At 39.0% G+C, this 27,715-nt stretch overlaps 1 long non-coding RNA gene and 1 other non-coding gene across 2 annotated transcripts in view; both read left to right on the top strand.

Annotated features, from left to right (window-relative positions):
- Positions 1-27,715, top strand: part of LRMDA (leucine rich melanocyte differentiation associated) — a 1,116,486-nt gene that overhangs the window by 905,929 nt on the left and 182,842 nt on the right. The gene's annotated exons all lie outside the window — the stretch shown is intronic.
- LOC146396896 (U6 spliceosomal RNA) lies at positions 8,915-9,021 on the top strand. The gene has a single exon (XR_014828645.1). It is a non-coding gene; the product is annotated as a U6 spliceosomal RNA (small nuclear RNA).

Here is a 27,715-nt window from a genome sequence, read left to right on the forward strand (position 1 = left end):
CGTGCTTCTGACGTTTTTAGTATTTCAAGGATCCTGTGATGAGCATCACTTATTAGAGTACCAGTAAAACACAAAAATGATGTTTAATTGGAGATATCTGGTTAAAAAAAAAAAGCAGAGCAAGACTGCATTTGTAGAATTTAGTGCTTTCAATATAGATAAGTGAAGGTGTAACACAATCTGGTGTGATTTTCACATAGCCCCTTTGTTATTATTGACTTGCATATTCTTAAGGTCTTTATCTCCTATATACTGACTTCACATGTTCTATCATTTTCAGCACTTAGATCGGACCTTGTTTCATAGTCCTATAAATATTATTTAGCTACATGATGCAATTTCCCCCCATTGGAATCTCATAGCAAAAGATCTGATCTCTGTAACCTGAATTTAACACAAGCAGAGTTTAGGTGTACTGCACCAGTGGCTTCATAGATGACCTCTTTGGCTAAGATTATAAATACCATTTAGAGAAAGCAGGAGATGGCTCCTAAGTGTCTAGTAAACTTCAACAACCACCTGAGAGATACCTCTGTGTGACTGCATAAAATGGAAATAAAGAGTGGCAAATAACCCATTGACTATGCACTTTCTCACCCGCTGAGAGCAAAACGCAATCAGATGCAATTTTAGTACTTACATGCCTCTGGGGAAAATAGACCCCTAAAATTCAGAGTGTAGCACTGGAAAAATTCCTTAAATTTGTGCTATGCTTGGTGTTATAAAAGCCAAGGAACCCTAGACTTTCTCCTTGAGTAAAATGGACTGATAATTTTGTTTTGTTACATTATCCACCAAGTATAATGATAATGAGTCACATGCAATTTAGGAAAAAATTAAGTCTAATAAGAAAAATCTCTAATAAATACTAACATCATCTGATTAGTATTATCATTGGTCTAACCCTCCCATTAACATTTATTTTTACATTTTAAATGACCTGTACTATGTTGAAATTAAAAAGGGCAGTAAAAACTCAAACAAGCGTTCTTGTATACCTGCTACAAATGTTTGCATGCCTCTTCCCTCAGGCAGATACTAGGAGGAATGGTACATATAAGGCAGTAGTGCTAGAGTATAATGGGAGATTCTCGATTTTAGATATGCTGAGCAGGAAAAATGGTCAGCATTGGGGGTAGACCCCCCCATGATTAACCAGGAAGCAATCCATTCAATGAAAACCAGAATTCAGACATGTGGGAAAGATTCAGTTAATACATCCCCACCCCCCACCCCCCACCCCACCAAATCAGTCATCTTCTGCACTCCTGGAGGAAGTTGGAGGAGATTAAGGAAGCTCTGGTACCTAAGCAAAGGTGGGAGATGGGGAGCATGTGTTTTCAGCTCCTCATCACAGATAGTGCTGTAGGGTGGGGTAGGACTAGGGGAAGGTATTCAGGAAACTGTCCTTCTTAGATTTGTGCTTCTCAAGCCTATGTAAGAATCTTCTAGGGAATGTCCATGAAGATGGTAAAGAGGCTTGAACACCTACTTTTAGGGATTGTGAATCAGTGATCCTGAGGTGACACCCTGGTTTCTGGGGGTGTTTTTTTTTGTTTGTTTGTTTGTTTTGCCTTTTATGCCCGTGGCATATGGAAGTTTAGGCTAGAAGTTGCTGCTGCCGGCCTACACCACAGACACAGCAACTTGGGATCAGAGCCATGTCTGTGCCCTATACCATAGCTCCCAGCAATGCCGGATGCTTAACACACTGAGCTAGTCCCGGGATCAAACCCACATCCATGGATATCTTTTCTTTTCTTTTTTTTTTTTTTTCTCTGTGGCAGCTTTATTTATTTTTTTTAATTTATAATGATTTTTATTTTTTCCATAATAACTGGTTTACAGCATTCTGTCAATTTTCTACTGTACAGCAAGGTCAGGTTCTTAATCCTCTGAGTCACAATGGGAACTTGTCATTTCTGTTATTTTTAATGAGCTTTTCTCTACACACAGAAATTTGAGGACCACTGTCTTAAATGATACTGATGAGGAGTTTCTTTTTGCAAGTCCTCTCAGTCATGAGGTTTAAGAGACTGGGGAGCATTTCCAAACCCAGCTCACCTGGGATATGGCAACTACATATGTCTTGTTAGTCTACCCTCTACGGTTTCTGAGAAGGAGTGAGCAGCTTACAGAAGACTAAGTTATTATGAAGGATTTGCTACACAAGGCACTGTACTGTGTGCAGAAATGTCAAGGCTCCCTGTCCTTAAGGAATTTACAGTTTAGGTAGAGACAGCAGCCAAAATGTAGTGAAGTGTTACAAGTGATGTGAAACCTGGGGACACTAAGGGCTTAGTCATTAGATGGAGGGTAGCCTAAGTCAACATAAGGCTTGAAGGGCCGGTGATGCATAAAGACATGAATATTCTGTGGAGTAATGCTGTAAAGGTTGAGTACTGGCTCATGGTAAGTGGTGAGTAGGAGGGAAGAGCATGACATGACTCCCAGGTCTTTGGCCTGAGTAATTTCATGGAATGTGGAGCCATTTCTGAGGCATGGCATTTGGGAGGAACAGATTCAAGGGAATATGTTGAATGAGAGGTGTCTGTACCTGTAGGTAGAGATGCTCTAAGTCATGGGTCTGCAAAATTTTACTGTAAAGGGCCAGATAGTAAGAATTTTAGGGTTTGGAGGCCAGAAGATCTTTGTTTTGACGATTCACCTCTGTCATTGTAGCGTAAAAGTATTCTTGGGCAGTATGAAAGCAAACAAGTATGGCAGTGTTCCATTAAAACTGTGTTTACAAAAGTGAGTGCAGACTAGATTTGACCCATGGGCCTTAGCTGTAAGTGTGGATAGTAGATAAAAAGATGTATTGACTCCTATATGTCTATGTACTCAATGTCTTTCTATGCAGCCATGGAGTCACACCTACTCATACAAACACTGCATGTATTTTGAGGTTATTTGGAACAAAGAATTTTCATAGTATCCAAAAATTGTTCAATGATTATAAAAAACAATTAAATTTGGGAATGTAAATTAAAACTATGAGATATATTTTGTACTCAGTGGTTTAACAAAATTGAAACAATCTGGCAGTACCAAGTGCTCTAAAGTTGTAGAGCAAGGGAAACTCAAACATTACTTTGGTGGGAGCATGAGTTTCTATATATTCTTTGGAAAACAATTTATTACCTTGTGAATTTGAATACATGCAAATTCTAAGATCCAGCTATTCTACTCCACACACTCTAAGCCAGGAAAATTGAGCGTACATGCTCAAATCAATGTGAACTATATTCATAGTGTTTTCTGCAGTAGGAAAACAAAATGAAACAAAAAAAAAATGGACCAAAAAACCCTGGAAACAACCCAAATGACTCATTAAATAAAGTCGAGTAACATTTGTGAGTTCTCATTGTGGCTCAGTGATAACAAATCCATCTGCTATCCAAGAGGATGCGTGTTCGATCCCTGGCCTTGCTCACTGGGTTAAGTTTCAGGCTTTGCTGTGAACTGTGGTGTAGGTCACAGACACAGCCCAGTTTTCTGGTGTTGCTGTGGCTGTAGTATAGGCTGGCAACTACAGCTCCGATTCAAATCCTAGCCTGGGAACCTTCATATACTGCATGTGTGGCCCTAAGAAGTTAAAAAAAAAAAAAAAAAAAAAGTAACATTCAACATGGATGAATATACAAAATTTGGAGAGAAAGAAATTTGTGGAATGATACTCTATGGTATCATGATATGAAGTTCAGGAGTTCCTGCTATGGTATAACAGGATTGGCAGCATTTCTGCGGTGCCAGGATGCAGGTTCAATCCCCAGCCCTACACAATTGATTAAAAGATCTGGCATTTCCAAAGCTACTGCATAGGTCGAAACTACAGCTGGCCCTAGAACTCCATTTGCTTCAGGTTGGCTAAAAAAAAAAAAAAAAAGCAAAAATGCAAATTAAAACAGTTTTAAAAAGTTCTTACATCTATGGCAAAATTATGAAGAAAATTACAGGAATTAAAACTTCACAAGTCATGGTTGCATCATGGGTGGTAGGTGGAGGCAAAGCAATCTGATATGGTAAAAACAACCAAAGAGAGTTATTTATCTGTAAGCTTGGTAATGAGTATACAGATATTTTTAAAGCTATATTCAATAATTTACATACGTCATATATTTTCCTTTGTAATGGAGCAGGTGTTGGGTGGTGATGAATAAGAAGATAAAATCTAAAATATGGCACAAATGAAACTATCTATAGAACAGAAACAGACTCACAGACATGGAGAACAGATTTGCGGTTGCCAAAGGGGAGGGGGAGAGACTGAGACGGACTGGGATGCAAACTATTACATTTAGAATGGATAAGCGATGAGGTCCTATTGTATAGCACAGGGAACTATATCCAATCACTTGTGATAGAAAATGATGGAAGATAATATGAGAAAAAGAATGTATATATATATATATATATATATATATATATATATATATATATATATATATATATGTATGACTGGGTCACTTTGCTCTAAAGCCAAAATTGACAGAATGTTGTAAATCAACTCTACTTGAATTAAAAAAAATAAAAATTTAAACAAATTTTAAAAAAGAAGACAAAACCAAAATCTTATTGGCTTACCAATTTTATATTTTCAAGAAATAAACTCAAGGTTGTTTTTCTCTAAAAGACAAATGTGAGTCTGGCAGACTGACTTCTTATCTGACTTGGTGTCTTTGCCGGTCATGTCACTATTCCCAGTGACTGAAGGACAGCTGGCTTCCAGGGTTTCATTTGGACAGAAAGCTATGGGGATAAGGGATAGCATGGAGGAGGGTGGCATGTCACAAAGTGGGCTCCTATAGCTGCCATAGGACCATTTGAGTTCCTCATCTTAAGGAGAATAAGCATCATCTTTGGTCTAGGACAGAATGTGGTCAGATTCCTCCCTGTCACTCAGCAAGTGATTCCACTGCTGTCCATATATTACGCCAGTCTTCTGGGTTCACAGGGACACTGTGCAGTGGTTTCGTGGTATGGCAGCTATTACTACCTAATTTTTTATTCCTCGACTATCACTTTGTAGTGTCATGATTATGAGGCTTGGAAGAAGATAAACTCTCTGTCCATTCTGAGTATAAATGGGCACTTGAGATGAAACCACCTAGTTAATTGTCCCTTGGTGGTGGAGTAGAATCCGCATCCAAACCACAGCACAGCCTAGCCCCTAAATCTCTATTAAAAACCACCTTGGGTAGTCTGGCAGAGCTTTATTTAAAGTCAGTAGAGGATTATAAAGTCAAAAGTGAAAAATGGTGCAACAAGAAAGAATCATAAAAAAATACTAGATCAGTTAAATGTAGTCAAAGGCAATTTAGTGTGTTCTGGCACCAGTCCTTATTGATGCAAAGAATGTGATGTGTCAGGGGTCGGCAAGAACATGCAGGAAATGTGGAATGAGGGACGCAACTCCAAGCTTGACTCTGGAGCAGCTGCACAGGCCCTGAAGGATTTGCTCTTCTTTTGTACTAGGACTTTCAGGGAGAATATTCTAATTATCCTAGTCTGGACATCTTTTCATTTGTTCTTGATGTTGTATGATTTAAAATTTTAGTTTATTTTCATGGGTCTAAGCTAACCTAAAGCCTGCATAAATTGACTCAGACCAATAAGGTAGATATTCTTCATTAGTACTTTCTAGAATATCTAGTCTCATTGGGTCACCATTTTGATCTGCATTTTCATTTCCACCTTCCAAGCAGTGATTGCTTTGGCCTTGTTTTCCCCAACTTCTTTAGTCAATATTAGCTAACTGGATTAGTAATAATCACAGCTACCATTTTATGCACCTACCATGTCTAGGCACTGTGCCAGAGCCTGTATATGCCTTATCTCACCAATCTTCATTAAAACCCGATAAGGTAGATCTTTGTATCATGCCGTGTTTTCAGATGAGACCAACTAAGGCTCAGCGATCCAGAACTCACTTGAAGTTACACACTGAGCAGCAGGAACAGGATACACAAGTCTGATTCCTAAGTGAATGCTATACTAGAGGGGTTGCTTTTTTAACCTCATCAATGATGGTGGGCGGGGACTATACCTCTGGAGAACATAGTTACTGTATAGGATAGTATAAGATAACATTAAAAATGAAAGACTGAGCCCAGTGTTTTAATCCTAACTTTGCCACTGACTGGCTTTGCGACCTTGGGCAAGTTACTTAACTACTCTGTATCTCCTTGTCTGTAAAATGGATATACGATTAGTACTACCTTAGGAGGGTTGTTGTGAGAATTGTGTACGTTGATAGAGATAAAATATTTCAAAGAGTTTCTGGCCATAGTAATTGCTATGTAGATGTACATTCTTAATGTATTTGTTGCCACTTCTATTATTAGTGTTATCATTGTTGTTATTGTTCTTAATGTATCTTTTAGAGACAGGATGCCTTCTGGGAGAGAAATGGGATTGGTTAAAGGGGGAGTAAAAGATCAGCACCTATGGTAGGTCAGTGGGGTGGATGTTCTTAGGCCATGCACTCAGTGCCTTTCCAGTCTTACTTTGTTGGGGGGCCATGTCCATTTTTGGTAGGTCCCTTTGTCAGAGAGGAAGTGGTATATAAGTTCAGATGTGGAAAGTAGATTACTTGAGTACAGAATCAGCTTTTGGGGCACCTGCCTTTCTTTCTCATCTCCATATTCACCTCCAGGAGAAAGGGAGAGAGGTTTGGAGACTTGCTTGGTTCTAGCAGATCTTATCAGAATCAGTTGTAGATTCTGGAGGAGTGATGGGTTTCATGGAAATGCTTTTGAGGATCTGAAAGAGATTAGAGAAGCCTATTCCAGAGGATAAAGGCAGGACAGGAGGGAACCATTAATCTCATGGACATTCAATTCCCTAAGAACATTTTTGGGAATGACCAGAAACAAGCCAGGCCATATGCTGTCCATTTGCAATCCTTAGAGCTGTGGACTTTTTTTTTTTTTGAAGGATCGAGGCCAATGCCATTGCTGCATTTGGATGGTTCTTTAAACTTGAAAAGGAACTGAAAGGTTGAGGCTTGCATTGCAGAGTCAAAACAGATGACTTGACGAAAGTAGTCCTGACAAATACCAGGGCCCTCCCGATTGTCAGAAACAGTCTGATGATGACATGTTCAAAGCTTCCCAGGCTGGCTTGCGTTTTGGTAAATATGAACAATCAGGGAAGACATAGTTATGCTGTGGAGAGTTCTGAGATGTGGCGAGAACAAGTTAATTGTTCACCCTCAACTGAGACCTTTCACTCAAGCCATTAATCATAGTGCACAGTCTGGAGTCTTGGCCCCAAAGTTCCATTCTTTGGGCTGCCCTCCCACTCCAGATGAAGGCTCATTCCAGGTGCTGGCCACTTGCATTTCCCTGCAACTGGGCTGATTTATGGACCCAGAGATGTTTCCTGGTTTTTCCAAATTCTGTTCCATTACTTTGTAATAAAGGGGACATGTGATTTCTGGTTTTGTGCTGATCCTTAGTTTTAACATCCGTAATACCAAAGATTTTTTCAATTAGTTTGTGGCCTGCCTTCTGTGACCTAGAGGATAGAAATGCTGCTCTGTGTTTTGAGTATCAAAGTTAAGACTTTTAGAGACTCTCTTATTTCTTTCCCCTTTGGCTAGAGTTGAAGATGTACACGTCTTGCATGAGGCTTTGTTCCTGCATTCAATGTCTCAATGCAAATTGGGAAACCTTAGTGACAATAGCTCACCACTGCTGTTGGAGTTATCCCCATTCCCCCCTGACACTTAGGGTTCAGGGTATAATCTCAGGCCTTCCACGCTTGAGTCAGGTCTCTGGTGACAGTGTAAGCCAATATTGAAGACTTCACAAGAGAATCTGAGTGTCAGAGGAGGACATTGTAAGATTGAGGCTAGCCAGGGCACTGCTAGAGTGTTACCTCTTTGCCTGAAAGGTAAACCCAATCTGAGCTGATAAGGGGCAACAGATCCCTTGGGAGTTTTCCCAAGTGGCAGAAATGTGTCACAGGAAAGTAATTGGAAATTGATATTTGACATATCTCTGGGTTACTTTTTATTCCTGATAACACCAAAGGGTTTGACCAAGAGTCACTAGTGACTAGTATGTGAAACCCTACAGTCCCCTGCTGCAGTGTGGTCTCTTCTTTGTTGAAAGTAAGCAGCTGCTTTCTCATTCTTTGCTTCCTAACTAGCACCTCACGTGGAGAGACCCATGGGCTTAGTTTGGGTGAAATGAATGGTGAATATGGCCAGTTCTGCCTTTTAGTGCTTCTCTGAAACAAAGTCATCTCTGGCAGTGCAATACTGTCCTTTAAATTCAACTCCATTTAACGGTACTAGTTCAGAGCCTACTATGAGCTCTGGATTGTGCTATGTGCCATGGGACATACAATATAAATATCAAATATGGCCTTTGCCCTAGAGAAACTTATAGGCTCAGAGGAAGGATGATGTGTTTATGAAACACATTTCACATGGCAAGATAAGATATCTTGCATGTGCCAAAGTGAGTAGAGCCTGGGATAAGTACAACAGGGAGTCAGAGAAATGAGAATAGGGTAGACTAGAGTTGTCAGGGAAGGTTTTATGGATGAGGTGGTATGAAGACATCAATATCCTAAACCCAGTACTTGTCCTTAAAGAAATCACAAGGAGCGTGGGATCAGCTTGCCAAGAGATTATGGAGCCTCCTTTAAGTGAAGGTAAATTTGTTCAATATGAGAAGGGATAATTTAGTTCCATAACTATTTATTGAGTACATGTTTTGTGCCAACAACTGTATCTGATGAGGTAAGAAATGAATAATCCATACAAAGAACATATGTGGGTAATTCTCAGATGCTACCTTCTCTTAATGTCGATATTTAAAATAACTGCTGGTCTATGTGGTTCCAAAATATGTGATTTTTTTTAACCACTTATGATTCTCTCTTTCAAAAAGACCTTCTCATGCCTGCTTCAGCAGCATGTATACTAAAATTGGAATGACGCAGAAAAGATTAGCATGGTTCTTGTGCGAGGATGACATGCATATTCTTGAAACATTCTATATTAAAAGGAAAAAAAGAAGACCTTATCCAAGATATCTTTGGATTGAGGAGCTGAGTCTAATTTGTGTGTGTGTGTGTGTGTGTGTGTGTGTGTGTGTGTGTGGTGGAGGAATAACATGTCCAACATCATAAGTTATATATAGGATAAAGGGTTCCATGAATGCTGATTATGAAAGGAAGGGACCCCGAGTTAGCATTTGAGTAGCCCCAAATTACCAGATTAGGGAACATTTGGAATAGCATTTGAAAAGTCTGAATCTGACCCAAACTCTGATCATAAGTAGAGTCCAAGCCCTCTGAAGATCAAGTTTTTCCTGGAATTTCCATTTTTCCCCTTGACAGCTGCTTTGGAAAACCAGTTAGAAGGGTGTTCCATCATTAGCTTTTGAGACAATCTTGCACTAGACTCTTTGGCACTTATGAATTTTGAAATTGGCACTTACCCAAATTTTAGGTCACTAAAAATTCTATCTGTATTCCCCCTTGCAAAATGAAGAAGTCTATTATTTGTTCACTTTTTAAGGTACAGATATAACTAGGCAATTACAGACTGGTCTAGAAAGAAAAGAAGTCACGATGACAATGGTGGTGGCAGTGGTGGTTGTCATGGGCATGGTAGTCATTATTCCAAATATCCACATAATTTTTAAATAATATAACCACAGAGCACTAGTAAACCCTGGAAAGAATCTAAGCTATCAAGCATCGAGGTGCAGAGGTGTCAGAGTTTATTTAGCTAAGCAATACCAGAAGAGAACTAGAAAATCCCCCTTTCTAGCTAGCAATCATTCTCATACCACAATGAGACCCCTGCTTTGTAACCCCTGCATTTCTGCCACCCATGTGATTGAGGCTCATTTAGGTATCACAGTTAAATGGAATTCCGAGAAAACTTTTATTTTTTTAATCTGGAGGGACTGGTGGAAGAAAAAGCTAGAAGAAATTTGAAATCACTCTTGATTCCTGTCATTTTTCTTAGTGTTCAAGGACTGTCTTCATCTGAGAGATTCATCCTGGCCCCCATGGGTAGACACACACACATGTGTTCACTCGTTCCACTGCATACATGTGTATATATTGATATGCATTCCTCCTCATCATCTGTAGGCATTTTACAAATAATGACTTGTGTGTGTGTGCTTTATCATCTTATTTTTAAAATGAAAATGACAACTTCAAAATTCTTTGCAGAAATAGTTCCTTGATGGGGAAGAAATTCAAGGGAGTAGACCAGGGTCATCCCTGGGCCACAAAATCCCATAGAGAGAGTTGGCACGGGGAGGGTATGAGGGTTGGCTTTGGATTTCTGTCCTTTTATCCTGGGGCCAATGGGTCAAGTTGGTAACAAAGAAGTTAGTAGAGAGATAGTGAAATGGAGTCACATGAGAAAAGTATATCAATGTTGAGAATGAACACAAAGAATTGGCAAGATGTAGAAAGAGACCTTCCCCACCTCTTCAACCTCTTTCTCCTCTGTGAGGCCACTCCTGTTCAGGGGGTAGGGTTGAGAGTATAAAAAGAGCTTAGGCTTTTGTGTTTGAATTTTTGCATTTGGTGAAGCTATCTTGGAAACTTTATTCTTAAATAGAGCCAAGGGGATTTTGTAGAGCTAAGGGCATCCAAGTGGGGCTCAGAAGAGAGGGACTAGACCATTTAGAACCTGATCCATGTCTTGGGTTTCAGGGTGAGGAGGTACTACAGGATTTCCATAAACCAAGAGGGGCAAATCAACAGGATTAAAATCCAGCTGAGGCTCTACTCACCAAACACTGTTATCTGTAAATGCATCTTCCCAGCAAGATGCTTTTTTCATTTTTTTAATTTTTATTGAATTGTGGTTGATTTACACTGTTGTAAATTTCTACTATACAGCACAGTGATTAATATATATATATATATTCTTTTTCTATTAGAGTTTATCATAAGACATTGAATATAGTATCTCTGTGCTATACAGTAGGACCTTGCTGTTTATCCCCTCTGTGTGTAATAGCTTATATCTGCCAATCCCAACCTCCCACTCCATCCCTCTCCAAACCCCCTCCCCCTTGGCAACCACAAGCCTGTTCTCCTTGTCCATGAGAAAATGCTTTTTGAAATCATCCAAAGAACATATTTTTAGACCCCAGATATGGAAATTTTAAACTTTCTTCTAGATTGTCCAGTCCTATGGGAAAGCGCTGTTAATATGCTTCCTCTTGACTAGCTGAATGTGGACAATGAGGAAGCCAGTGGCTCAGTGAGCAGACTGGCTGGAGAAACCACACTCTCTGTTGGGCAGGATTTGTATAAAAGGGAAAGGACCAGAGGGTACTTGATTTCACACTCCTGAAGAGGGAGCCACAAAGCCTGGGTAGGGTGTAGAGACTCAAATTTCCAGACTTCCACACATCCAGTCTCCCTTCAGTAAGGCTACGTGTGAGCCTGTCCTAAGCCATTCCTTCTTTCCCTATCTGTAAACTTGGAATTGCAATGATTATGCAGATGCTTGTGCCCAGTGTAATGGGGGTGTGAGACTGCTGTTGACTTTGAGGAGCCTAGAGGCCTTCATGGAAACAGGCTGGACAAGCACAATCAAGCCAGCCGAAGTGTGTGCAGAGCCCGCCTGACAACAGCCGGGGGAACTAGACACTTCAGCGACCGCCATCACATGTGGAGAGGTGTTCCTACCTTTACCTCTGTGGCTATTTCTTCTTACTGAAGAATGGGAACAGTGAGTGGGCTCAAGCAAGCTAAAAGCAAACCCCTTGACTTTGTTCTTTTCATGAACACAATACTTGGTGGTGTTATTAGTAAAAGCTCTGGCAGTCCTCATAGAAGAAATGCCAGAAATGAAGCAACTGATCATCCATTCACCTGCTTGAAGTTCTTTGGGAAATAACATGATTTAGAAAAGAGCACAGAATCATAATTGTCAGCCAAGATGTCAGTGTCATATTAGAACATCCAGAAACAAAGGGATAACATAGCCTTTGTTCTTAGAGCACCACAGATGCCAAATTATGCACAGGGTTCCCTCTTGGCGTTGAGTGCATGTGAGCCTAGAGGCAACCAAACACTGACTTCAGAATGATGTTGCCTCAAGTGGTATTCCCACCTGAATACCTCCCTGGAGCTGTGGGAGGAAGCCTGGCCCTTGTAGCTCCCCTATGTTCTGATGGACCCACAGACAGCAAGAGGCATGAAAGTCCTAGAGATGGTAGGAGGCTTGGGATAAATTGTTTTCAGACTCCATCTAGGGAGCTTAACAAGGATACCATGAAAGGGGTGGAAAAAATTCATACTTTTGGTTTTGTCTGCATATCAATATATACCAACAGGTGCTCAGTTCAAAATATGAATATTTGATTAATATAGTATCAGGCATCTGGAACAGAGAGCCATGGCATTTGGCAGGGGGTGTTGAGTAGTTAAAATCATCTATTTTAACCGCAACTGTCTAGATGCACATAGTAGGCTTTGGAAATATATGTTGATTAGATTTTCTTTGCTTAGAATAACTTGGTTGCTTGGTTTTGAGTGCAGATGTTTGGCATCCAGCCAGAGTTGTGTGCTTTGCATCCTGTCATCAGCCTCCCGCCACGGAGTGGATTGGCAAGGGACAGCATTCCTTCCATCCCCATCCCCATGGTGATGCTCATCTTGCCTCTCTCTGCCTATGCATGCTGGCTTCTGTGACTGCGGGCCACAGATCATACTGCAGGAGGCCCGCAGGGCTGGCTGGCTGCGGAAACTGTCCTCCACACCCCATTTTCCCTAGTGTCACTGTAGTTGTATCTTATGACAGAGAATATTGGCATTTCAACTAACAGACCACCCAGGGACTTGAGCAGACATGTATTCCTCCATCCCATTGGCCATTGCAAAAGTGTTCAGTAAAGGCGTATTAGTTCACAGCACTGACCTGGAACCCAAGGAGGAAATATGAGACGACCCGTGATAGGGGAAGAAGCAGGTTAAAATGTGAATGGGAGTGTGAGGCCTTCACTAACTCCCAGGGAACCATGACAAGACAGAGCAGTTCCATTGGTGCTGATGGCAGGCACAGCAGAGGGGAAGGGGTCCAATATGAACAGTGGGTACAGGTACACTAGACTTGAGTCTGCATTTCGAATCTGCTGCATGACTCTAGTGTGTGGCATTAGGCTCAGACCTCAGTTCCCTGCTCTTTAAAACAAAGAGAAAGTCCCAGGATACCCTTCAGCCCTAACCCTCCATGACACTTTGATCAGGAGGTTTTCATTTTCCCATAATTTATTGTCCCCAAATACCTAGAACTTACTTCTTTCTCAAGTAATCAAGTAGGCTTCTAATAGTCAAAGAATCATAGGAATGGAAACTAGTGAGAAAAGATTTAGAATGTGCCCTAATGTCTTGGTTAAAATAGAGCAGCATTTGAAGGTCTAGGGGAATCCGTTGTGGGTGAAAATATGAAGATATGTTTGAGTTGGGAATGGAGCTCTCATTTAAAATGAGACAGTAGCAATTTTTATCTTTCTTCATGGATCACATCCTTGGTTCAGTTATTTATCTAAGAACCAAGAGCTTCTTGCTGTCCTTGAGTAGGTCCACACACTGCCTTGGTACATCATTGTTGGTATGCCCTTGTGAGTAGGTAATAGAACACGTCTGCTGCCAGTGTTAAAGGTGGTTTCTCTTTGGCCCACCTGAGAAACAAGGGCTATATTTTTGTGGATAGTTGAGAAACTAGAGATTGGATAATTAATCTGGAGTTGAATCCAGCAAGTAGTATAAGTACAAGTTATATTCCTATCTACTTGAAAGATAGATTCACTTCCCAGGTTGTTTCCCATGTCTTCTGTCTCTGTGGAGCAAGATCAAGTATATTACCCATATATGAGGTAAAGCGCAGAAGTCATCAGAAACCTCTCTCTTACGTGTACTTTATAGCATTCTGAGAGGTTTATAACAATTAGTAACCAACTTTATTAATCCCCATCATAACCCAATGAGATCAGTATCCTGTTCCTAAATGACAAGAGGAAACCGAAGTCTAAGTGTGTTGATAAGGATAGCTGCTTCTCACAGGACAGTTTTGATGGATGCAGGAAAAGCTTCTGTCCTGAAGTTACACAGCATCCTCTTTCTACAGCTGAACTTATTCTATAGATTAAAGCATTCCGGACCCTGGGTACTCCTTTTTAAAATTTAGGTACTCCTGGGAAAGAAGTCATATCAAGCTTACTATCACTCACATAATTGTCGGATTATTTTTTATTTTTTTTGTTTGTGGAAGTTCCTGGGCCAGGGATGAAACCTGCACCACAGCAGCATCCCAGGCTGCTGCAGTGACAATGCTGGATCCTTATCCCACTGTGCCACAAGAGAACTCTGCCTGAATTGGGTTTTTTTAATTTTCATTTTCATCTGATATAGTCAAGCATGGAATACTGACTTAACAAAATTAGGATAAAATGAAAGGGGACCAGGATAAATTTGAGTTGAGGCAGTTTGTTTGGATAGCTATCCAGCAAGAGGTGTGATAATAAGAATCTCAGGATTCCAATTCTGAATGAGGGGAGTCCTTGAGCAGGGAAAAGTGATATAGGGCATGGAACAATGAAAATTATGAAAGCAGAGTAACTATTCAAATTTGAGCTTGGTTGATCTCTCTGTGTTGGACCCAACACTGATGAGCAGGGTGGGATTTTAATATATGGAGTCCAACCCATTTGCTGTCACTGGCCAGATACCTGGCTTTGGGCATTGGTCCATTTCATATGCTTTCTTATCCTGCTAACTACTTAAGGCAGGAAAATCATTCCCCTAGTTGACTGCAATATGTGCCAGTTGAAACTGAAATCCTCCTACTGAGCAAATGTACCAGAGAACTCTATAAACTTAATGAGGGAGATGAAGAGATATGTGCCAGAAACCTAGAAAATTTAACACTGATGAGGTGATGATTATTATATGTTTAGTTAAATTGTTGACACTGACAGGACATGGCTGAGGAAATCCACCGTCCGTTTTCTCCTTGTATCAGTGATAATGGTTCCTTGGTGTGCTCTTCTCAGTTAACCAAAATATTCCCGAAAGTTCAGTGCAGGGAGAAGTGACATAAGAAATACTTTTATTATCTCTACTCTTGTGGGAATTCTTTCCAGGAATATTATTTAAAGCAGGACTTCTCCCAATTGGCAAATGAGTTTGGCAGGAAGGACTCCCAGGTTTGAAGGTAACTGTAGAGCCCCCTAACCCCTGTGCTTGCAGAGGTGCCCCAGGACATCCATCTGGCAGGATGCTAATGTTGTCTCCCCTAAATACCTCTCTTCCCTTTCACATTCTCCCTCCTCTCAAACACTGATAAAAGTTCTCCTTTGCCTAGTGTACAAAAATCTCAATTCCTTTAAGCAGCAGTTAAGGCATAAATGTGATCACAATTTTATAAACTGCAAAATGCTATATCATTATTCCTACTCGAAGAGGAATCAGGGGGTGGTGGGAAAGGTATTGAATTTGGAGTCAGAATACTTTGGTTGAGTCTTGTGCTAGTTGGGTGACCTTGGACAGGTCATGTAAAGTCCCTGAAGCTCAGTTCCTTCATTTATAAGGCATGATTATTGTGATAGTTAAATTAATTGAAAGTGACATAGTAATTAGAGAAGAGTGGACACTCAATACCTTTTAATGAAGACATGGTAACTGAAGGCAATGCTGTCTAGCACTTGAGAACCCTGGCTGTGGAGGCACAAGCTACTTATCTTCCTGGGTCTCTTATTCCCTACTATGCAGTGAGGATAAGATGCAAGAGTCAAAGGAGTTAATCCATATCAGGATCTTTCAACACTGCCTGGCCCATATTTGACCTTCTGTAAGTATTGAGGCTCCTGCTACTACTGCTGTTGTTACTTTTATTATTCAAGGACCAGTTCTGGCCTTATCTTTCCAGCCTTATCTGGTTTGCTGTCTTATCTGTAGAGAGAGCTCCTTCACTAGGTCATGACATCCCTAGGGTGGGGACTGATTCTGAGCTTTAACTTCTATGGGCTGTACTTAATGCTTGAAAAAATGTGCAATTATTTTTATTTTTTTTCTGATTTTTTTTGAATTGTATATTTTTTTAAAGATTTTTATTTTTTTGCATTATAGCTGGTTTACAGTGTTCTGTCAGTTTTCTGCTGTACAGCAAGGTGATCCAATCACACATAATACATACATTCTATTTTCTCACATTATTATGCTTCATCATAAGTGAATAGGTATAGTTCCCAGTGCTATGCAGCAGGATCTCATTGCTTATCCATTCCAAGGCAATAGTTTGCATCTATTAATCCCAAATTACAAGTCCACCAATCTCAACTCCCCCTCCCCCTTGGCAACCACAAGTCTGTTCTCCATGTCTATGATTTTCCTTTCTGTGGAAGGATTCATTTGTGCTGTATATTAGATTCCAGATATAAGTGATATCATATGGTATTTGTATTTCTCTTTATTACTTACTTCAATTAGTATGAGAGTCCATGCAGGTTGCTGCAAATGGCATTATGTTGTTCTTTTTTGTGGCTGAGTAGTATTCCATTTTGTATATATACCACATCTTCTTAATCCGTTCATCTGTTGATGGACATTTAGGTTATTTCCATGTCTTGGATATTGTGAATAGTGCTGCAGTGAACATATGATTGCATATGTCTTTTTCAAGGAAAGTTTTATCTGGATGTATGCCCAAGAGTGGAATTGCTGGCTTATATGATAGATATATATTTAGTTTTCTGGTATACCTTCATACTATTTTCCATAGTGGTTGTACCAATTTACATTGCCACCAACACTGTAGGAGGGTTCCCTTTCCTTCAACCCTCTCCAGTATTTGTTATTTGTGGAACTATTAATGATGGCCATTCTGACTGGTGTGAAGTGGTACCTCATAGTAGTTTTGATTTGCATTTCTCTAATAATCAGTGATGTCAAGCATTTTTTCATGTGCTTGTTGGCCATCTGTATATTTCTTTGGAGAAATGTGTATTCAGATCTTTTGCCCATTTTTCAATTGGGTTGTTGATTTTTTTGCTGTTGAGTTATATATGTTGTTTGTATATTTTAACGATTAAGCCCTTGTCAGTTGCATTGTTTGAAACTATTTTCTCCCGTTCTGTAGGCTGTCTCTCTCTTTTTTTTTTTTAATGGTTTCCTTTGCTGTGCAAAACCTTGTCAGTTTTATTAGGTCCCATTTGGTTTATTTTTGTCTTTATTTCTGTTGCCTTGGGACACTGGCCTGAGAAAGCATTCGTAAAATTGATGTCAGAGAATGTTTTGCCTATGTTCTCTTCTAGGCATTTGGTGGTATCTTGTCTTACATTTAAGTCTTTAAGCTATTTTGAGTTTATTTTTTGTGCATGATATGAGGGTGTGTTTCTAGTTTAATTGATTTACATGCAACTGTCCAGTTTTCCCAGCACCACTTACTGAAGACTCTCTTTTTTCCATTTTATATCCTTGCCTCCTTTGTCGAAGATTAATTCACCATAGGTGTCTGGGTCATTTTCTTTTTTGTTAAAAAATTTTACAAATGCGTGTTTGCTACTTATACTCACATTGTATTACAGGTTTTAGCCAAAGCAGTAAGGCAAGATAATGAGAAAGAAAAAGCATCCTGATTGGAAAGGAAGAAGAAAAGCTCTCTTTATTCACAGATGGAATAATCATCTGTGCAGAAAATGCATTGGAATCTACAGAAAGCTACTAGAAGTAATGAGTAATAGCAAGGTTGCAGATTATTAAAAAAAATCAATTTATTTTTAGTTTCTTATTCTCAACATAGTCATAGCTAGACCATCTTAACTGGAGTATAAGATGAGTGGGGGGCCACAGTGGTGAATAAAATTGGAAAGGCAGGTTGTAACTCTCAGTTCGATGATATAAGTTAATATGAAATAGTTTTGCTCACTCTTTCTGTCCATCTGTCCCCTCCCTCCCTCCTTCCCTTTCTTTTCTTTCTTCCCTTTTTCCTTTTATCATTATTTTCCTTTCCCTTTCTCTCTTTCTTAATAGTTTGTTGGCATAATAACTTTTCTCAATGAAAAAAGGTATCGTTTTGTTTTTTAGAAACAAAGGTAATTATTAATTAGGTAAAATAAACAAAATGACCCTAGCTATGTTGCTTTGAGCTTCCAGAGACCATTCTGTGAAAGGAGTTCCCAAAGACAGGGGTCTAATATTAGTACATGAACACTGGGACTGCAGGTATTTGGTTCAAGTTTTGTTTTTCTCTTAACAAGATTCAAGTTCTGTTTTTCTCTTAATAAGATTCATGACTTGGGGAAGATCACTTAATATTTTTTACTTTTTGGATGAACTTGCTTGTCTTAAACAGGGGGTCATGGTACTATGATTTCCTTCTTTATAGGGCTGTGGATAGTTCACTTCAACACTTTTTGAGTTCCTAAGAATTAGACCAGGACGTGAAGATGACGTTTTTCCCTTCAAGGAATATTTAGTAAAGATATGTGTAGAAATGACTTCAATGGCATGAAATAGGCTATTGCAGTTGTATAAACAAACCTGGGAGCTACAGAGAAAGGGTTAAATGTTGTGCTTGAAGGATGGGGTAAAATTTCACTGTATTGATCTCTTAGCCCAACTTCCATGTTTAAGGGGGGGTTTTGACAGATAAAGGGGCAACTTTAATACTAATACAATCTTACACTTGTTTAGCACTTTACCATTTTGTTTGACATAAATTAGAGTGGCATAAGGACTATAATTTATAGCTATAAGGGATTATCATTGCTTTTCCAGGGACAGTTCTTATTCCTTTAAGTTACTCTTATGATAAAGTTTGGGAAATTTTGACCCCAAATTGCAGCACTTTAGCAAGTTTGTTTACACAGAAATTCCTAGGGCATTTTCCCATGTTGGAACCAGGAGCCTTAAAAGCTTAGCTTCTACTGGAGCAAAGACAAAAGTAGGGTTACAAAGATTAGAAGAGGAGCACAGGGAAGAAGACAAAAGGGATGTTAATTAAGTCTGGGCAAAAAGATGGCCCATTTTATCTTTGTAACATATCTAGCTAAGAAAAATATAAAATAGTGGAAACCTGGCCATTTAAATACTAGTCTAACATGAACCCAAAGCATTCAATCTTTGTGAAATGTTCCAACCTGGGAATTTTCCCTCATAATTCTGGTAAGATATGCGGTACTTCTTCCAGGAGAGAACTGGGTTCACAGTTTGGGTTAAATCACTTGGTTCCACAGATCTTTGCCTTGGTCTAACACATCATATATGGGATGTTGAATGTTCAATTGATGAAGTATTGAAGATTATTTGGAAATATAGATAAGAACAGTATTGGAGGCTTGCAGAAGAGTGGAAAATGGAGACAAGAATGTACCTATAATTTAGGGTAAAGAGCAATAATGAGGGCTCATAAAAATAAATAACCATGATGTTAAATAGACTGCAGATCATTTGCACCTTGAGGCTTTTCTTAGATTTTATGCCAGTTTAAAAAAAATGATACTAGGCCTTGTGCTTTGTGTCAGAATAATATTGGTACATAATATTTTGTTTTAATATAATCAAAGAGATCCCCCCCCCCAATCATTTAAGGGGAGAAAAACAAAATCCATCCAGCCATACAGAGCAACCAGTTCAGGTTTGGAAAAAGACTCTCAGCTACTCTGCCTGGCATCATACTGTTTTATGCTGCTCTTTATTTCAAAGCTGATGTTGCTTTCTAGAAAACCTAACAGCTGTAATTATTTCAGTTTTATTCACTGAAAAGTCATTTTGAATCACATTGGAGAAATGGATTCTAGTGTTTGCAAGTAGCCTCTCATCTTGTCCCTTAAAGAAAATAGTATTTGTGTTGGAAAAAGCACTGAACAGGAATTTTGAATGACAAGAGTTCTAAAATCTGCACCTGCTAGTATCTGAGGTTTTAAAGTTTAGGTAAATCAAATCACAGATATGATGCTCAGTTTTCTCCTCTGTAAAATGCAAACAGTCATACTTACCCAGATACCTTGGACAGTTGTGAGTGTCATTTGAGAAGCTGGAATACCATGCAAATGCCAGGTGGTGGTAGCTTCCTCTTCCTTGCAGGGGCCTCCGAATCAGAGTGACAAGATAGTCTTCAGGTACATTGTATGAAGCTGGTGCTTTTGACAAAATGTTAGTTTAGTGGTGCATGCTAGGGTGCAACACACCTTTATTATTTTTCTCACACCTGTCCCTGTGTATACACTCTGTAGGGCTGATCTTCCTCTTCCTCTGAATAAACTCTCAGTTGGTGCCCAGAGCTTGCTGCTCCCTCTTTTATAATATATTTTCTGTTTACTGAAATATTCTTGGTTCAATTATAAATATAAAAGTCTATATATAAAATAGATAACCAAGAACAACCTACTCCATAGCACAGGGAACTCTTCTTAATATTTTGTAATAGCCTATAAGAGAAAAAAAAAAAGAATCTGAAAAAAAATATATACACACACATGTTCTAAATCACTGTGGTGTACACCTGAAACTAACATGACATTGTAAATCAACTACACTTCAAAAAGTAAAATAAAATAAAAATATTAAAGGATTAACAAATAAATATAAAAATATGTAGATGAAAAAGCCTCTAAAAAAAAGAGAGAGAATGGGGAGTTTACATAGTGGCTCAGTGGGTTAAGATCCCAACATAGTGTCTGGGAGGATACGAGTGCTATCCCTAGCCTCACTCAGTGGGTTAAGGATCCAGCATTACTGCAAGCTGCGGCATAGGTGGAAGATGTGGCTTGGATCCGATGTTGTTGTGGCTATGGTGTAGGCCCACAGCTACAGCTCATTTTCAGCCCCTAGCCTGTGAACTTCCATATGCCAGAGGTGTAGCCATGAAAAGGAACAAACACACACACACACACACACAGAGAGAGAGAGAGAGAGAGAGAGAGAATAATGATCCAAAGAAATAAAAACAGAACTATAATAAGAGAAAAAAAAGTCTAGGGTAAGGCTGAAGACTGAAATTCATCAACAGGTAATGCATCTTCTATGGGCCAAGTAGAATCTTCTTCCTTTATTCTTTCATCTTCCCCATGTTCCCACTGTCCAGGTAAGCTGTGTGGGGAGAGGCAAAGGAAGTAGAAGGCAACATCGCACTTGGCCAGGCTGCTGCCAATCTGGCCCTGGTTTGCTCTCCAGTGGCAGATGTTTATTCTGGCCCTTCTCAAGCTATTTTATGAACACCTGGGGTTCTCTCATGTGCTATTCTCTTGATGACAATAAATCCATCTTCTGAGGCTGTTCACTTGTTCTTCCTCTTTCAAAGCTTGGACATCTAAGGACGTCTCTCTCTCTCTCTCTTTTGTTTGTTTGTTTTTAGGGCCGCATTTGCGACATATGGAAGTTCCCAGGTTAAGGGTTGAATTGGAGCTGCAGCTTCTTGCCTACACCACAGCCACAGAAACTTGGGATCCGAGCTGCATCTGTGACTTACACCACAGCTCATGGCCACACCGGGTCCTTAACCAATTGAGTGAGGCCAGGGATCGAACCCATATCCTCATGGATAGTAGTCAGGTTCATTACCACTGAGCCACAAAGAGAACTTCCAACATATCTCTGTACCTCCAACAGGGCTGGATTCCAGATTAACCCAGAAGACTCTGTCTTGCACTTGGCCCAGATCTCCTCCATGAAAATATAGTTGATTTACTGAGTGGTGGGCATGGCTACATCTTTAAAACAGGCCTCTTTTACTGAGCCACCCAGTGAGATGCCTCAGCCACAGCCTTTTTTTCATTTATAAAATTTTTTTTAGGCATAAGTCAGATATCTGTTCTCTCTGACCCTGAAAATGCAGGGGACACAGTCCAAGCTGTCCAAGTGGTCCACTGAACTCCCTCTCATTTGTCTGAGGTGAGGGAAGTACCCCTAGCCCTTTTCCATGGAGGTAAAGCATTGCTGGAAAACCTAAAAATTCTCTGTTAAAAAATCCCAATCTTAAGCTCCTCTCCTACCCCATCCACCATCTTTTTTTTGTAACATAGCGAGATGGGCTTCGCTAAGGGTTGCAAACAGCAACTACGGAAGGTGGATAATATAAAAGTATGAAGTATGAATATAAAAGTATGAAGCCCTCCATTGCAGGTCCTGCCTGGCTGATCTAGCACCTCATCTTGGAATGTGGGTCCAATTGGTTTCTATTGTCTTGAGACTTTAGCTGAACTTGAAAAAGAATCCCATTTTAACATTTATATCAGTGTATCCCAAAGTGTAGTTTGTAGAACACTGCTTCAGAGAAGTGTTCCAAGATTATGTTCTTGATCAAATAAACTAGGAAAATAAAAGATTTCCAGCTAAAGGTACTCATTGCATATAAGCCTATTAGATAATATGTAGAATCTGTAATTTGGAACCCTCTCTGACATGTTTTAGTTCCAGTGTTCTTCAAATATATTTACTTTTACAATTTATTAACATAGTGTCTCTGTTTACATTTTGGGAAATGCTTCTCCAGATAAAACTTAGAGACTTTTTTGATGAATAAGCAAGGATAGTCCCTTGTAAGGCTTCCACTGGGCATAGCTAATTATATTCATACCTTCCTCTAAGGTTTCCTACTAGTAGAAATGGACTCATGTTCATGTGAATATAAATTTTGAAAATACCCAAACAACATTGGCCATGTATGGAAAAGAGGCACTAATAGACTTGTTGCTTTATTTATGATAAACAGCAAAAAAAAATTAAAAATTAGATCGTACAGCCCATTAGAATGGGAGTTTGGTGTATTCCAGTATTTGGTTTAGACCTTTGAGGGTTTAACTTTGATGAATTATAAAGGCAAAGACATAGTGACTTATTCTCACCTGGACCAGATTTTTGTTCCTCCTGCATTTTAAAAAGTCATAGCCATCAATTTTCTAGATTTGGAAAATTATCTTAAATGTCTCTAACTTTAGATTGACCCAATTTGTCAGTTTTCAAATAGACATATTTCTCTGCATTCAGCTCATTTTCAAATGTGGATCATAACTTCCCAGATACATTTCTGAATAAATAGCCTATTCTACCCAATATTTCATTGTATCTTGCTAAGATGATTGGCTTTATAGTTCTTTTTGTTTCAAACATTCCAATTATTTATGCTGAATAACATTAGAGTCCTACTATCTTAAACTGTCCTGGATTGCCATCTGGTTTTTTAGCACTGAAAGTCTTAAATCCTGGGAATCCCATTTTTGGCATACAAAAAAATCTTAGGTTTTGACAATGGATGCCAAAGTGTGGCACAAAAGTATGAAGCCCATATGGCAGTCCAAAAGTGTAGGCATGGAAAGCAATGCTGTTTAATTGTCAAATAGATGGAGAATATATTATCCACCTTCCGTAGTTGCTGTTTTTCCTCCCTCATGTTAGTAACCATGATTTGAAGTTCACAGTAATGAATTATCCCTTATTGTTTCATTCCAATTGATGCAACTTAAATGTACACCTGTGTGCACAGTACACTATGATATGGAGTGTATCTGTCTATATCAAGATAGTGGTGGTTTAAGGTTTATATTTTGAATGTTGTGAACACATTGTATAAGAGTTCAGGTAAGGAAGATGAGGATATTATAAAACCAATGCCAGCATGACCTAGACATGCCAGGAGGGAAAAAAAAAAAGGTTAAATGACTGGTATTTAAGGAAAGTTGGAAGGACTCACACAACTGAATTGAGCTGATTAATCATCATACAGCATTTTGCACAATGTATAGAAAAGAATTTTTAAAAATTAAAGAAAAAGAATTTGGAATTGGACATGGTGAAAAAGAAAATGTGAAGGCATATACAAAGACTGAATCTCACAGTCCTGGGATGAGACATACAAGTACTTCTAAATCAGTCAAAAGCGTTTTCCCTCTTCCAAGAAGACACCAACGCTTAGCAGAAAATAGTTCCTGCTGAGATATCCCGGGTGTGTCATAGAAACAAACTGCATTATCATATTGTTCTCGGGATTGCTCCATAAAACTGATTAAAATTGTACTTTTTGATTCATAGGTTGCTGTTAAAATGTCTTATGGGTGAACCAAAGGGGAAATTTGGGGGAACAAACATATTGGCCCCCTACAGAGTAGAGCTAATTTTGTCAGATCTGACCAACAACCATGCTTTCCATAGTGTATCAAGTGATCCCACAAATTACAGCAACAAGAAAATCTTCCCTCTGGCTCTTCAGTATTTGGACTTGAAAAATAGAGTTTCAAATAATCTTGATTTAATTTTTTTTTTTCTTTTTATGGCCGTACTTGTGGCATATGGATATTCCTGGACCAGGGGTCGAATCGGAGCTACAGCTGCGGCCTACACCACAGCAACAGCAACACAGGAACCAAGCTGTATCTGTGACCTATGCCACAGCTTGTGGCAACATCAGATCTTTAACCCACTGAGTGAGGCCAGGGATTGAACTTACATCCTCATGGATGCTGTGTGGGGTTCTTACCCGCCGAGCCAAAATGGGAATTCCTCAAATAATCTTGATTTTGACAAAGATTTTAATGACACTGCAGAAAAACAAAACACAAGATTGTTGATATCTTGTCTAAATACAAGCAATACTTCACTCATCTATCTGCACCCTGGCAGACAGTACAAATGTAAATACTGGCAGACTTCATTCAGTGTTTAAAGTTTTTAACCAAAGAAAATGAAATGATCTCACCAGCCAAATATTTTGTGCATCCTATGTATAAGAGCCTCAAAAAGGGGTGTGATTGGCTTCCTTGTGATTTTGAAGCTTTCATAATGAAAGTTTGGGGTCACTTGTAACTTCTTGAAAACAAGTGGAAGCACTTGAAATTTTTGACTTGGTAGAAATGGAAGGAGACAATTTTTTTCGGACATGTTCCTCTGCAAAATGACTATCATTATTGCCAGCCATAGAAAAGAGGGGAAAATGTGAGCCTGCTCTAAATCCTACAAAATATGGGGCAAGAAGAATGTCCTTCTTTAATTTGGAATCCTTCAAGGATGAGAATGGAGAAAAGGATTACAGTAAATAAAAGAGAAATTTATATACTGCCTCTTCATAGCTCTTTGATAGTCTACGAAGAGGTCACAAGGAACCTAGAAAAGAATTCCCTGAGTTTTTTGATGTTATGTGAAGGAAACGACAAAAGATCACACAAAGAAAAAAAAAAAAACTCAGTTTTTGGAAATAAAGCTGCTTCTGAAGGAAAAAAAAAAGTCACAGAGGACAGCCAAGTATATAGGTCTTCTCAATTTCTTTACTAAAACTATAACTTACTCGGAATCCAACTTCAATTTCACAAGTTTGAATTACCTCTGTGCCTTATAACTATTTTTCCTGAGAAAAATAAGTTTAACTTATGGTCACATCAAATGTGCTTCCCTATGGTTGAAAAACAATGGAGCTACTGGACATGGACCTTCTCTAAGATGAATTTATAGATGCAATGTATCCATCAAAACAAGTGATGTAAAGTGGAGGAACATTTTAGGAGAGCTGAAAACAAATTCCTGTAAGTCCACAATCCTGTCCTCGCTAGTGAGTAAACTCAAAAGTATTCCACGCTGAAATGCTTTCACTGACACACTGTTTAGCTTGATGTCTCCACATTGGGCTGACACCAGAACTGTGTAATGTGGGCTTGATAAGAGCATAGCCACAAGTCAAGCACAATTTCGTGTTTGACCAAATTCAGTTACCACTTCATAAAGGAAACTCCATACAGGCATTTCACAGAAGTATTACTGGACAAGGGAACAGCAAGAGTAAAAATATCCTATTATATCATAAGACAAGAAGAAATAGATCATTGTTATGTTTTATTAAACATAGATAATATCTCTTTCTATTGTTTTTTCACTCTCCCTTTAAAAAGTCATATATTTATGCATTTAAGACTATAGAATCATATGAAAATATAGTAAAATTTAAGTATTCAATCAAGAGTTAAAAAAGTTAAATTGCTTTATCAGAGGACAAGAAACATCGTAAAAATATTGTTAAATTTTTCTCACATATATTACCTGCTTAGTTTGTGCTACTATTAGTTACTATTAACTGCTACTGTTAACTACTCCTCCTTTTGGTTTAAGTAATAGGATTTATGTAAATGAAGGGTAAATAATATAGAACATATGATTTCAAATAAAAACTGAATTTTCCTATTTTGTATGTTAATGATATGTATAGTGACCTGTTATGTATTTGTTTGGGGAGTAGGAATACACCCTGGGTTGGCTCTGAGAAGTTAGTCATCATAGTTGTCACTGAACATGTGTGGTTTTCATGAGCCTGTCTTGTTTTAAAGCAGGAAAGCAAATCTAATTCTTACTAATTGCCTTTTGCCTGTTACAAATAATCCTTCACACTGGCCATTGACTATAAAATAGATGACCTTTGTGGTGTTCTTATAGATTACACGAAGAGTGGAGGCAGTGCTTCTAAAACCATTTGTATGTCATTTCGGAATCTTTTTATGTCATTTTAAAATGTCATGTCCTTGATCCTGGTTGTATTCTTTTTTTTTTTTTTGGTTTATGCTAATTGTGAAAAGGGAAAAATACCATTTTTAATTTCTAATGAGAATCCAAAGTGGAATGGATGATTATCCCTTTATATCACTAATGTAACACACATCACCTCCCCGCAGTTTCTTTTAAAAAATATTCCAAGTGGTTGGGAGACTAAACTTTTATTTTCTTTGTTGTGGCCCTCACCCACCTTCTCTCAAGAACCTGTAAAGATTCTCTGTTCAACTCTTCTTCCTGGTGTTCCAAGTCGTGGTGATGTGTCTCTTCCTTATTACCTAAATTTTCTCACAGGGAAACCCATGCTCTGCTTCCCCACCCTCACATCCTCTGTATGGTGCTTAGGACAGAACATCTCCTTCCTTTAGCTCTTCTGATCCTAGCTTACTCCTACCTATACTTCAAGGCCCCATGAAAATGCCCTATCCTTCATACAACCCTTTCCATTTTCTCCCTGGGTACTTTGAAGTCTCACTTGTCTTCCTACCACCTACCATCTTATAGTGCTCTCTGAAGTTCCATGTACTTTCTCAGGTGGATTGTGAACAATGCCTTGTTCTCCCCTTGAATCCCCAAGAAATACTTGAACAACTGGAATTGTTCAAGAAAGATGGTCAGTTGGTTCGCAAATGGGATGGTTCGTGCACCATATGATGTAGGAGTAGGCAAGTAATCACCTCTTCTCACAGAAACATTGTTCATAATGTTTAAAGCCATGTGAATGCACGAGGCATTGTTAAGATGGAGAAATGGGAGAAGGCAGGAAAAATCATCACAACCTTGACTCCTGCTCAGGTTTTAGTTTGTGCCTTGCTTCTGGGTAAGGAGTTTAAACTATATAAAGTTATAAAATACATGCATATTCATGTGCAAGCATGCACAAGCGTGCATGTATACACACACACTCACACACACATACACACACACAGATGGAGTTTGGCAATAACATACATTTTTAGTTTGATGCCAGTACTTTTTATCAGCCTGGTCTAAAGCTGGAGAAGCAGCCACTCAGGGTCTAGTTGAGTTATGAGTTGAGAATGAATTTCACAACAGACCCAAATGATTTTTCCACCAACTATACCAACCCAAAGACAAATTCTAATCAGTTGCTGGCCATCAGATTGCAAAAGAAGTGGAACACAGGCATGCTGCCTGTTTCGCTTACATTTTTGAAAAGCCACGGAAA

The sequence above is a fragment of the Sus scrofa genome, chromosome 14 (genome assembly GCF_054392235.1).
Source record: "Sus scrofa isolate SSC_HxYL_T2T_F1_AM1 chromosome 14, Sscrofa_HxYL_maternal_Yorkshire_Landrace_v2.0, whole genome shotgun sequence".
NCBI classification, from domain to species: domain Eukaryota; kingdom Metazoa; phylum Chordata; class Mammalia; order Artiodactyla; family Suidae; genus Sus; species Sus scrofa.